The 12,984-nt window shown below is 39.4% G+C and overlaps 1 protein-coding gene across 6 annotated transcripts in view; it reads left to right on the plus strand.

The window, feature by feature from the left end:
- Positions 1-12,984, plus strand: part of LOC100740616 (Fanconi anemia group J protein homolog) — a 172,938-nt gene that overhangs the window by 103,949 nt on the left and 56,005 nt on the right. The window lies entirely within an intron of this gene.

Consider the following 12,984-nt stretch of genomic DNA (forward strand, 5'->3'; position numbering starts at 1 on the left):
CTCCCGCGCATTCTGCGCGCTCCTCCCTCCCTCCCTCTTTCTCTCTCTTTCTCTCTCTCTCGGTACGAATTTATGGCGTGCATACGCACAATATGCGTGCACACGACGTTGAACAAAAGCGATAGCGCGCGTTGCCGGCGAATGCTAGTGGCGTTGTGTGCGAGCCGTGTTCGCGCGGCTTTTTGCGCGTGCGTGCACACCGGCATCATGAATATGTATGGGTCTTTGCGGAAGATATGCGCGTGTCCTTTTTCCAGCAGCGTGTGTGCGTAAGATCAAAGGATGCCGTCCACCTTCTTTCTACCACCCCTCCCCCCTCCTTTCTCTGCTAATCCTTCCTCTTCGTTTCTCCGCCGGTTAATCGACCACTTCTCTCTTCTCCTCGTTCTCCTACCTTCTCTCCTATCTTTTCTCTCGCTTCTGCTCGCGCCGTATTTTTTTCTTCTCCTGCGTCTCTGCGGTTCCTCTTACCCCCACTGCGCGGCCCCTGTCAACCCCCCACCACGTCAACCAGCTTTATTCGCGCGAGTGTACATTACGCGAACCGTAGATTCTCCGTATATAACGTTCTCTATCTCGCGCGTTCGCTCGTTGCTGGATTTTTGTTCTTCGTGTTCTTTTTCCCTCTTTTTTTTTCTTTTTCTTTGTACTTTCGTTCTACTCTTTCTCGTTTTACGAGAACCACGGTCGCGCCTGATTTTCTGCCGCAGAAATTTATCAGCGGCCATAAGCGCGCAACCTGCGAGCCAAATAAACGATATCGGGTATTTAAACGGGTGTCCGAAGTTTCGGGCCGAGCATCGAGGAATAGGTTGGCGTTGTGTTTGCGATGTTCTTGTTGAGTTTGATTTTCTAGTGTTCGATGGACGAGTCTTGAAACGATTTATTCTTTTTAGTTTTGAATATGTAATTATACGAGTAAGTGTGAAGTTTTGATGCTTCGAAATTTCGTATAGAAGAGTGAGAATTCACAATGGTTTTGATATTTTGTTATTAAAAAAATGAGAAGATTCTTAGAACATGTAAATATATAAGTAGATACCTGATTACCCACAATAGGGTTAAATAGCGAACGATTCGAACAATGGCAAATGGAGCGCGTATTTTTCTATTTTTATGAAGAATTCGAGAGTGCAAAAATGCGCAAAATGTAGGACGTTCTATTTTACACGATTCTATGAAAATCGTAATTCGAAGTTCGAAGAAGGATTCAAATAAAACTTCATTTACCCCGAATATTTATCTCGACAGAATGTTTTAATCCGCAACGCGAATGAATCGATAGTTTGGACAACATATGTACAACATTTGTCTATTGTTTCGATGAACTTTTCGTTCTACAATTGCGAAAATGTGAGTTTCAGAAAAAAATGTCTTCATTTAGGCTGCGGTAGGTCTTCGTAAGTCCATCGACGTTATCGACTGAACGCGCATTCAACAATCTTCGTCAAAATATACCTCGAGAAAACTTTCAAGTATAGCGAATTAAGTACAGAACTTTTCAAACGCGTGTGCTTTCAGAAAACTTTCTCGTCAGTATGTTGGTCTTCTTTCATCTTCATGGAACTTTAAAGTACCGTGAACGATGTTTCTGCCCTTATTTTGCCTCTGCTCGATTTCGATTTCTCACATGCCGAAGACAGCCTCTCGAACTGTATCCGCATTCCTCTCGAAACAATCCAGTTTCGTCTCCTTTTCATACTATTATGCAAGTAATTAAATAAATGTATAAATAATTATATATATAACATTTATATACCATTTATACTAATATACTATTTATATAAATATTTATCGAATATTTTTTATCAAATATTATCGGCAATTAATCGATAACCGATCAAGATGAAAATCGGTAATTGTCGTGAATGATGCCTATTCTATTCGTGCGTTAAAAAAACACTTTTTAGATTCTTAATAAGTCATTCCTAAAAATGATCTTCCTTAAACTTCTTGATGATGTAAATTACTGATTAGTGCAATAATCGGACGCGGGCCTCATGACATAATCGATTCATTTTCATGTAAAACGACATACAGTGGGTGTAACAGGTATTCGCACAACAGTTGATTTTACAAAAACCATGTGGAACGTTGTTAATTACAATATTTCAATTTCTTCGTCTGATAAGTCACGATCCTTTCATATAGTTCTAATTACGAACACATAGTAAGATGAACCTTTTATTTATCTTTTTATTTTATTCAGTATAATAAACGAGCGAAGTCCTTCCGGGACTTATACGACGAAACCCTCACAATTAGAATACATTTACGATATAGAAGGCACAAAACGAAACAAAATGCTCCGCTCGATGAAAAGCACAAAGTAGAGATAGTGCGCGAGGGCCATGCACTATTCATAGGTTACGCAAGTTAATGTTAGTGTATCTGTGGTGTGGGTCCGTAAAGAAGGCGAATTAATACATCGGTATGACGAAGAAAGCAATATATAGAATGTTCAACTTTATCGACGGTATCGGAGAAAAAATGGAGATTATTGTGAAATCTATTGGCCGTGTTGCAAACTCTACCAATGGTATCCGCATGACCGTATTTAGAGGTGTAAGAAGCCTGATAAAATAGGTTCGATGTCTAACAGTCTACGCATAATTTCACTAGATTAAGATTAATACGAGCTGTTCAATTAACCTACCGTCGATAATTTTGTAAAGGAACACGATCTTCACAGCGATACATTATTTGAAGGGTGTAGCATTGAATCTACACATTATATCGTTATAGTCGTGGTTACTCCATTCTACGGACCCCCGTATTTGTCCCGAACGATGGGAAACTTACGAACAACGTGTTTCGATGCTTTGCTAAGTGCTCGGGTGACAGAGGTATATTGCAGACGAGAAAGAATCAGGGACAAATATCCGGAAGCTCTCGTTCGAGAAAAAGATTGGAATTACATATTGATGAGACACGAAAGATTCTAAAATATTTTTTTATTGTCCTGGGAAATTCTAAACGCGAACAAGGGGTCGTTCCTCGTGTGCTCATTAATTGCTCGTGATCTTTCGAGCTTTCGATCGAAACACCAGATTCTCACGACCAGAGTTCGCAAGTTCCTCGAGGTGCTGTCATTCCACGAAGCGATTCCTCGTTATTATGTTTTCCCTTGGCGCATTGGTATTTCTCCTCGTCGCTCTTCGGCGAACCGCCATTGCGATCGAAGCGCAAAACGACGTGAATTAAACTAGGTGAGAAAATTCTTGGCAGCCGGCGATGAGAGACTACTCAGCCGGATTGCGAAACGGAAGAGAGAAGCGGGCACATCGTTTCGTCGAATAATGTGCCCACAGCCGCGAAGAATCGTCGAGCGAGTCGCGGAAGCGGATGCTAATTAATGACCCTTAATTCTCTTAATTGGTCACTGGCGATCGCGGCGATCCGCGGGCACTCACGCCGCCCCGTGACTTTCCAGGGAGCTACGCTTAGCCCCTTTATGCTTTCCCACAGTCGACTGGCCATGCTACCATGGATCGATCCTTCCGCGCGATCCTTTGATTAATTTTTCAAGGTCACGAATTTTCTGATCGCGCCCCCATGCAGAATTCCAGGTCTGGTGTACGTGTCTCCATCTGGTGGAGGCGGTGCGAAGCTACTGGCGCGGTTAGAATGGAACAGAACCCTATATACACGGTGACTCGTAAGTAGACCGCGGATTTTTGGAAGGTTCACGAGCGATTTGAAGAAGCAAAAATGTACAAAACGTGTACGACGTGAAGAAATATGCGAAATGTCTAGATTTTTTAAAGCGTTCGTTACAAACGCTTAGTGGGTAAAGCAAGTTTCCTCGTAGATAATTGTGTTCGTAAAAATGTAAATTTGCATACAGATCCCGTGGTCTACTCATAAGTAAATCTTGAGAATAATCTGCAGAGAAATTCATTTATGGATAGAAAGTTGAGTTTGTTTCTTTTTTTCAGGAACGAAGATCCATTAATTGATTAAAGTATATCGTTTTTGACTGCATTAAAGTATGGAATGATAAATACACTGCTAGCGATATGTATTAGGATACATGCTGATATTTAGTACAAATTGTTAGTACATTAGTTAGTGCATTAGTGTAATATTTGTGTCCCACGCAGTATGGAGAAGGTTAAAGAACGGTAAAAATCTGGATCTTCTAATTTGTGGTATCTTGGTTGAAAAAATTTTGTACGCAAGGTCTTTGAGTATTCTCCGCGTAAACTAGTCGTCGATTTATCTATTCATCCATCATATATTCACGCGCTAGTTCGTATTTTAGCAAGTATAATACCTCAAAACGTACAACTGTAAAAGTCGAAAACGAATCGGAACAGAATCCCGGGAAACTCGATGAACTGGCTGCAGAGGGACAACTATTTCATTACAATAAGTGGGATTTATGTCATGCGTATGTAAAAATTTAAATGAGCCGCATAGAGAGGAAACGAGCATTAAATTCGTGCAGCAATTCGTTTGGAAAGCTTATGCGCTCCTCTTGGTCGGATCGTAGCCGTATAAAAGCGTCTGTCCGCGGTATTTGCCTCCTGTTCTGTCCTCTTCATCTTCATTCTCGTTTCGAACGTTTTTGTTAACCTATTCAGTTTCAAAAATTTCAACCGTCATGATTCGATTTTTATTTTAATACCTCTTTCTCCAGTCAGTTTGAACAAGGAGTCATTTATGACTCGTCAAATTGAATTGGCTTATCGAATTTGATAGAATTTTTCATCTGTTTAAAAGTAATTGCTCCTACTTGAAATTAGAAATTGAATTAGCAAATCCAAGTTGAGCAAGTTGTACAAATTGCTATTTCATAGTTCATTTTACATATTCTGCATAACATGTATTCTGTATAAACACATTCTTTGTAATTAATATTCGATGTTTGTCAATGGATAAATTAAGTCATGATTGCAAAGATCATCCACGTTGATACGATATTCGTGATCGGTAATTAAATTGAAACTTCCTGTTGCGATTAATATTTGATCGTGTTTATTTATCATAATAATAATCATTTTTCTTTATAAATAAATTAAGTCAAATCGGAAAGAATTGTCCGAATTAAGACCAGATCTCTGAGGAATAATAAATTTGAATATTCTGTTGTAATTAATGTGCAACATTCATCAATCATTTCGGTCAATGGATAAAGTAATAAATATAGGTTATAGACATATTAATTCAGATATGCAAATATTATTCAAGTTGATATTACATCTGTGATCAATAATGATAAATTCAACTATTGTATTGTAAGCGAATAAATTAATTCGAATTGAAAGAAACCACCCTAAATTGCTACTAGACTTGATCAATTGAAACCATAAATAGATTTATAAAGACAAGAGGAATATTCTGTACTACCAAATATTCATCATCGCTGAACCATTTCTACGTGTGAATAAATTAATTCGAATTGAAAGAAACCACCCTAAATTGTTATTAGGTCTGCAATGAATGATGATCTGTAGTAACGAACATTCAACATTTGCCAAACATTTCTCTCTCTAACTAGCAACCTCCACCTTCAAAAAAACAAAGCTTCTATACAGCTTCGATGACGGTGAACAATTTGGTCTGTATCTTCGACTGTTTCAGCTCTAACGCGTTAAAAAGGGCCATTTAAATAAGCAAAATATCGCAAGAAAGTAAGCACTTTTAATTGCACTATTGGGCAACTAAGTGATTGCGGGTTTTGTCATTAGGTGGTATTGACAAAATCCGCAATCACTTAGTTGCCAACCTAACATAAAGCTACCTAAACCTCGGTGTAGCATATACCGCGTTAACTTTTATTTCGTCATTTTTATTTCGCTAAATCTAATCCTAACTCGAGCCACGTGTTGAATTTGTTTTCGTGTTAATTGACTATTCTACCAATATACATTAAACTAAACTTCTTCTGAACCTGTCTACCTTTCACAATCAAAAGTACGTAGAATTGTTTGCGATACTTTCTTTTTCGCGATACCCTGTTTATTCGAACACCCACGCGTTTCAACGCATTGAAATTGGAAAAAAATCGGAGATACCGACCAAATTGCTCGTTATTTCCGCAGCTTCTTTCGAAAAGAAGCATACAGGGACACTCGAAGTGAAGTCGGGCGAAGATTACTCTCGGCAGGAGAACGCGGCAGGATCGCGCGGGCTAGAAGGCTTATCGCGACGTCTCCGTTTTGCGCATGCAGAACCGAAGGGGTTGAAATGGGGTGGCTAGAGAGAGGGGTAAGAGAGAAGTGGCTGGTCGTGGGCGTTCGCGATGCATCCGGTAGGAGGTACGGTCGACGACAATGGAAATTAAAAATGCGGCTGGAAAGGAGTCGCAGGCAAGAGAGTTGGGACGAGAGCTTCCTCCAGGATTCCAGGATATTCCCGAGCATGGAAAACAAAGCCGCCTTCGCGTCACTGCGCCCTCCACGCGTCGCGTCGATGAACTTCCATGAAAACCACGTTCGAATATTTATCCCTTTCCTTCTGCAACATCCAGCCCTCTTCTTCCATCGCGCGCTTTTGTCTGGCTTCGGTTTATCCCACCGATGTCTACGGGCATCGAAGAACTTCGCGGCCGTTTCCTGCGCTCGTTTCGAATCTGTTCAGTATTTTAGTATCTTTATATTAGATTGTAACATATGGCCCATCTTCAGCGATCGATACTCGATGAATTTAACTGTGTCGTTTATAGAATGAAGCTTCTACCTTGATTAGGAACCACAGGAAAGCTTTTACTTGGATTCTGTTTCCTTAATTATATTTTTAAAAATATCAATTTCCGTAAGAATCCTCATTCGAGTAATGATTTTAGAGTAATTACAATTCTCGTCGAATTTCGTGTTTCATTTCAGTACAAAGTGAACATCCCCTGTTTTTCATTGCTAGTTCAATTTCCACGCTATTTTATGGACACATTTTGATAGTTCTATAATCCTAGTTTGCCACGATCAAAACGTGCTACAAAAAGGAAATATTTCTCATCTTTTCCTTTATCCTTCATTTTAGGAATTAGAGTCGGTTGGAAACTTCCTCGAGGAACTTCCGTCTATTTTTACGGAGACTGTGGAATTTAGGTATCGATAGATTCCGAATTCGTCGATATTCTGATAGTGAAAGAATTAAAATGACTAATTTATAATTTTCCGTAAAGGTTAAAACAAGACATAGCGTTAATTTGTGATCTTCGAATCTAACACATGAGAACTTCATATTGGAGAAGTTTCTTGAATCCTCAACCCCATGTTGCTTTGATAAAACTTCCCAAGTTTTGTATCGAAATGAAGGTATAAATCGCGAGTCTGCAGAGATCTCGCGTCTTTTATCGAAAACTTTTCTCCATTCCCGTCAATAGATCCTGTATTTCGAAATATAATACGTCGAAAATAGTCTGCGAATTCTCTTTGAATCGGTTCAAAGAACACATTTATGCTATGTGAACTGCAATCTGACGAATAGAGAATTATAATCGGCAATATTAGCACGAAAGATGGGCATGGAAGCGAAATATAGAAAAGACCATGTTTGTATTTCTATCTTTCGATCTATTGTCAACATATCTGTAATCAGGCAATGGAGGTTTTACAGTTACGTGACTGTCGGCCACGTGATACGTAAAACAGAGGGTAAGAACGTAGCCGTTTCGACTCGTCCTCGAGGGTGAAGCATCGTCAAAAAAGATGCGCCGATTCAAGATGCTGCGTCACTTGCGGCGAGGAAAACAAAATTCTGGACACGAGAAAAATTGCAGTGTTACCTGTGTTCTGTTTCGTAATAAATGCGATATACATAAAATTCGATTACATTATATTAATCGTAAAGCTTGCGATTAATAAAACTGCAGAGAAATTCCAATAGACAAAAAATTGCAATTAGTCAAGGAACGAAGAAGCTTCAAATTTCCTGTATCGATCGATTCTCCTCGGTACAACCGGACGATTTATTCCCGAAGTAGTCATCGCAAATCTGAGAAGATCGCAAGTAAAAGTCGATTCTTATGAGAAACTTCAAAAAGTAAAAATTATAGTCAAAGGTAGAGGAACGTCAAGTTTTGTATGTCAAAGTAATCTCATCCTCGCAGAAATTCGTCGTATTCGAAGTGACCGTTCAAATAACTCAACAGCTCCATAAAGAAAACGTCAGAAAGAAAATTCCACAGTACATGAAATAGTTTTTAATCAAGGACAAGAGAACTTGTGTAGCTTCGTCACAATTCGACAACCGATTCCCAAAATGGCCATCACAGCAGTTCAACCACCTCGTCTACTCAAACAAGAAGACCTAACTCTAACTCAAGAGAAAGTCTGTCCTATGACCAAGAGTAGCAAGTAGAGTAGCAGTGATCACTTCAAAAGGAGAAGATACTTCCACTTTAAAGTAAATATAGAATTCGCAAACTGACTAGATATATACATCTGTCGTGATATTCACTGCATGAAAAATCAGTTTTTACTTAGGTTCCATTTGTTTAATTAGATTTCCAAAGGTACTAATTTGCATAGAAATACGCAGTCCATCTATGATCAAGACTAGTAGCAGTGATCTCTTGTGGGAGAGAGAGAGAGAGAGAGAGAGAGAGAGAGAAGGTACTTCCATGTTGCAGTAAATTTCACGACCACTCACTGCTCCCTATCCCTCGTCTCTCTTCTTCCAATTTCCCTCTTCGTCTATACTTCTCTGTATACGTGTGGTACTATATGAACGTGTAGCACGTTAGTATACGTCAGGTACGTCTGTACCGTAAGTTCTTCATCGGTCTCTCGGTACCTACGCTAGCGATATCCGTTTCCTCCCTTCCACACGCGTGTAAGGCGAGCATGCACGTGATGCACTTGGTATACACGAAGCGAAACCGCCCCGTGCTACGGCACTAATTAACTGATTCTCATTACGTGGCCGCGCGCGCTATACGAGGCTGCGTTTAATGAGACCACCGGTACGGAGCTTCATCGGGCATTCGACCACTCGATGGGAATTTGTTATGATAATATCGATCGGCCAGGAGACACGACCAGTCCCGTTCGCCTCTTAACGAGAGAGCTTCCATTTTGTTTTACGCCGACGGCAAACACGGATACACGCGCTTCTATTTTACGCGCCTTTCGCCGTTCTGGCTCAGACAATAATCTTATTTTAGGGAGAATAAGAATTAGGAAGCGATAGATGCGTTTTATTTTTCTATTGATTTGATATTTGGCATTTCTTTCTTCATTTTTTATTGGAGATTTCTCTTTTGATTTTGCAGTAGGTTTATCTTACATTTGTTTGATCTTGACTTTTTCCTTGTTTCCTGATTTCCTTCTAATGGTTTGGATTGGATTCAATTGGATTGATCTTGGAATTATAACTGAGAAAATGATCAATAGGAATACTTTGACGTTTATGTGATATTTGTCGTCTTTCTTAATTGAAAAATTCCTTTCTGGTTCGTGGAGTAGATTTATTTTACATTTGTTTGGCTCTCGTTTGGTTTCTTTTCAATTATGATGCTTTGGGTTGGGTTAGGTATCTTTGTGTTATGCACGTGGAAATGATCAATAGGTTTACTTTGATGTTCATGCGATATTCTTGTTTTTATTAGAGAATATAACGATAGATTAAATTTATTTTAGGTTCCTCTGGTTTGGCATAGTTTTCTTTGGATTATCATAGTTTGCATTGGATTAGTTTTCCTTGATTTATATACGGGAAAATGATCAGTAAAGATATTTTTATTTTTATTGAATAATTCTTGATTGGTTTTGCAGTAGATTTATTCTAGATTTGTTTGAGTTTTGACTTTGTTTTCCCAATATAGTAGTTTGATTTGCAATAGTTTGGTTTTTGGATCAGCTTCCTTTAAAATTCCTATAGTTTAGGATTATCCTTTTTCTAGACTCCTCTCGATTTCGTAATTATTTCTGTTAATTTTAGATAATTTCATCTTTTATTCAGGCATTAACGCGGTTATATTTATCTATAAATTTATTGTCCTTATATCAATTTCATTACGGCTATTCATACGTAATGAACATATTCAGCCGAAGAATTATACATAGAAACAGAACCTGCGATATTTATTCGTTATATTATTCATATAAAACCACAATTTTTTACATCGTAATGTATATCGTTCCTAGAATTTTACATTCGACTAAACCGGTGCTTATATTCTTTCCATCTCTAATTTCGCCATTGTTTTTATTACACTTGCAATTTTCTATCAAATTGCATCAAATTAGTATGCTTATATAATATCTCTACCTATCATTGGTAAACATTTTACACGGTTTCTTTCAAAGGGGGATAAACCGCGAGTGAAAGCGGACGATATATTTGCCCGCGAAAGTGGTGAAAGCTGTCGAGTTAATATTTGCAAAATTCGATATTCGACAAGGTATCCCGCGATTTGTTTGCCACCGCCCGTCGACGAGAGTAATTTGCATCGACGCCTGAATCGGACCTGGCGGACGATTAATCGAGAATTAAATATTACATTTAATAAATCCGGAAGAGGATTAACGCCGATCCGCAACCTTCATCGCTGGAAACTGACTACGCGTTCCGTGCCTGATGCGTTATTAAACATCGCCACTCTCGAAATTACCTTCTGCCATTATCGTGTTTCGATATATATCACATTTTCGAGCACTTGTGCATTACAGTCATTAAATTTATTTAACTTACAATTATCGTGATGGCGTATCGTTCTATTTTCCCGGAAAATACATCTTTCACCGAGCAATCGTATATTATTAATTATTTAGAGAGAGCTTCAAAGAAATCCAGGTACCCGGAATTTCCTATTATTTCGATTGAATTTATTTATGCTATTTTTCAGTTAAAAATAAATTACAAACACAATTCATTTTCTCTGAAGAACAACCGTTTCGTTCATTTATCTTGATCAAAATGATCTATTTCTCTGTTGAGAGGATAAATTACAGTCTTACGAATTCCTCTATACACAACAGAAACGTTTTCCTTCGGCTTCATACGCGGATCAAAATTATCCGTCTGTTCGCGTGGAAATAAATTACAATCTCGAAGATGCTTGCAAGAACAGGAATCTTACTCTTCAATTTCCCACGAACATCAACGACAGCCATTAATATTACACTCTCTCCCATTATTTCTGTAATTTGGAAATTGCAATCTGCGAAATTCCTGTGAAAACAGGAATATCTGTTCCTTCGTTTTCCCGATTACGAACGCCGATAATAAAAATAAGTTAAGAATCTTCTCGCTTAAGACTAAACGACGATCCGAACCGTCTCTGATAGACAATAGAAAATTTCCCTTTTCCAATTGACCGCGTAGACCAACAGCACGATAGTTGAAACAGAAAGGACTTGAAGAAGAGAAGATGAGTCTAAAAAGCAGCTCAGTCCATATCCTGCAGTCGCAATTTCTTCGTTGCCTGAAAATCCCCAGGAGGAACACCATGGTCGTTTTCCATCACCGAGAAGGAATCGTGGAATCGTGTCGGAAGACCTACGTCTCCGCCGCGTATTATACGAGTGCACTTCGGATCGATCAGTGGCATCGATCCACGGGATCTCCCTCCGCGACGGTCCTCCGCGTCCGACTAAACCGGATGCTGCTCGTAGGAAGAGGCCTCTCTGAGGGATCTCACCGAGGCGGATGGCATTCGTCGTTCGACTTGGTGCTCTTTGTCGAGGATCCGTCCTCGTGGATGGTCTCCATCACACGCAAAATGCCCATGTACATTGTCCTTCTAGCCAGGAGGATCCTCAATTCCCATTGGACGAAAACCGTCACAGCCACCACGCCCATCTGGCCTTCTATAGAGGCTCACCTATAGCTTCCGAAGCGAGAGAGACTCTTTCTCTCTCCTCTGGTTCTCTCCGACCCGGACAAGGTTTCTTCTCTCCTCCTCTGTTCCACATACTTATACGTGTGCGATCGTATATTCTTTCTTATTTGCGTTTATACGTGTAAGTACATGTATACGTGTGTATATTTAGAAACGTGTGCACAATACACGTATGAACAGGTATGAAGAATATATATGGTATAAAGAATACATAGCAACGCATGTGTATGTGTTATATGTACAGTGTATAGATACACACACATCTATATATACATATGCATACATATGTATATCTAGTACGTAAAAGTATATGAATAATGGACAACACATACGTATGAAGAATTTATACAGTATATATGTATATAACAGTATGTACGTAGTTGCTCATATATATATTTTTTCCTATATTCTCCCTTATTTGCGTTTATACGTGTGCGTCTATACGTAAAACACGTATATACGCAGATAAGAAAAAATATACGGAAACATGTGTATGAGGAATTTACAGTACATACATACTGTATAAATTCTTCATATGTGCATGCAACATTCTTCGTACATACGTCTGTATGTATATTCTTCCTTATTCGTGTTTATACGTATATTCTCCCCATACATATTTAATATATGTTTTCCATATACGTGTGTACATATGTATATCCACTAAGTTCCAGATACGTGTTCTTCGTATGTACCTACGTTCCTTACTTGCGTTTATATGTGTTTATACGTACCTAGATGTACACGTACACGTTTAATTAAACGCATGCACACGCGTGCCTGTATGTATGAAGAATCATGCGAGCGTGTATGTGCACAGGCGTGTTCCTCCTTGCACATGCACCGGTCGTCTCTTTGCCCTCTGTGCACACCCTACGTAGAGTCCTACCCTTCTTTTCTGTGGCTCTCTTGCCACGCCGCCTCTCCCGCTTCTCTTATTCGGTTCCGTTTCCAGCCGGAGGGACCGGGAGAGCCTCCGTGGAGAGCGACGGATGAAGAGTGTAACCGGGATTCAGGCTACCCTCGTGCAAACAGAGGAACACAGAGGAAAAGAGAGAGGCAGAGTTATTAGCGAGAGCTCCGAGCCGCGGCCGCGATTTATTTCTGTACTTCCTTTGTCGCGATCGGCTCGTGCCAATCATCTCCTGTCAGACTACTCGAGATAACGAGGCAGGAAATATTCCTGGAATCGA

Source organism: Bombus impatiens, unplaced genomic scaffold, assembly GCF_000188095.3.
Source record: "Bombus impatiens unplaced genomic scaffold, BIMP_2.2 scf_0217, whole genome shotgun sequence".
NCBI lineage: Eukaryota > Metazoa > Arthropoda > Insecta > Hymenoptera > Apidae > Bombus > Bombus impatiens.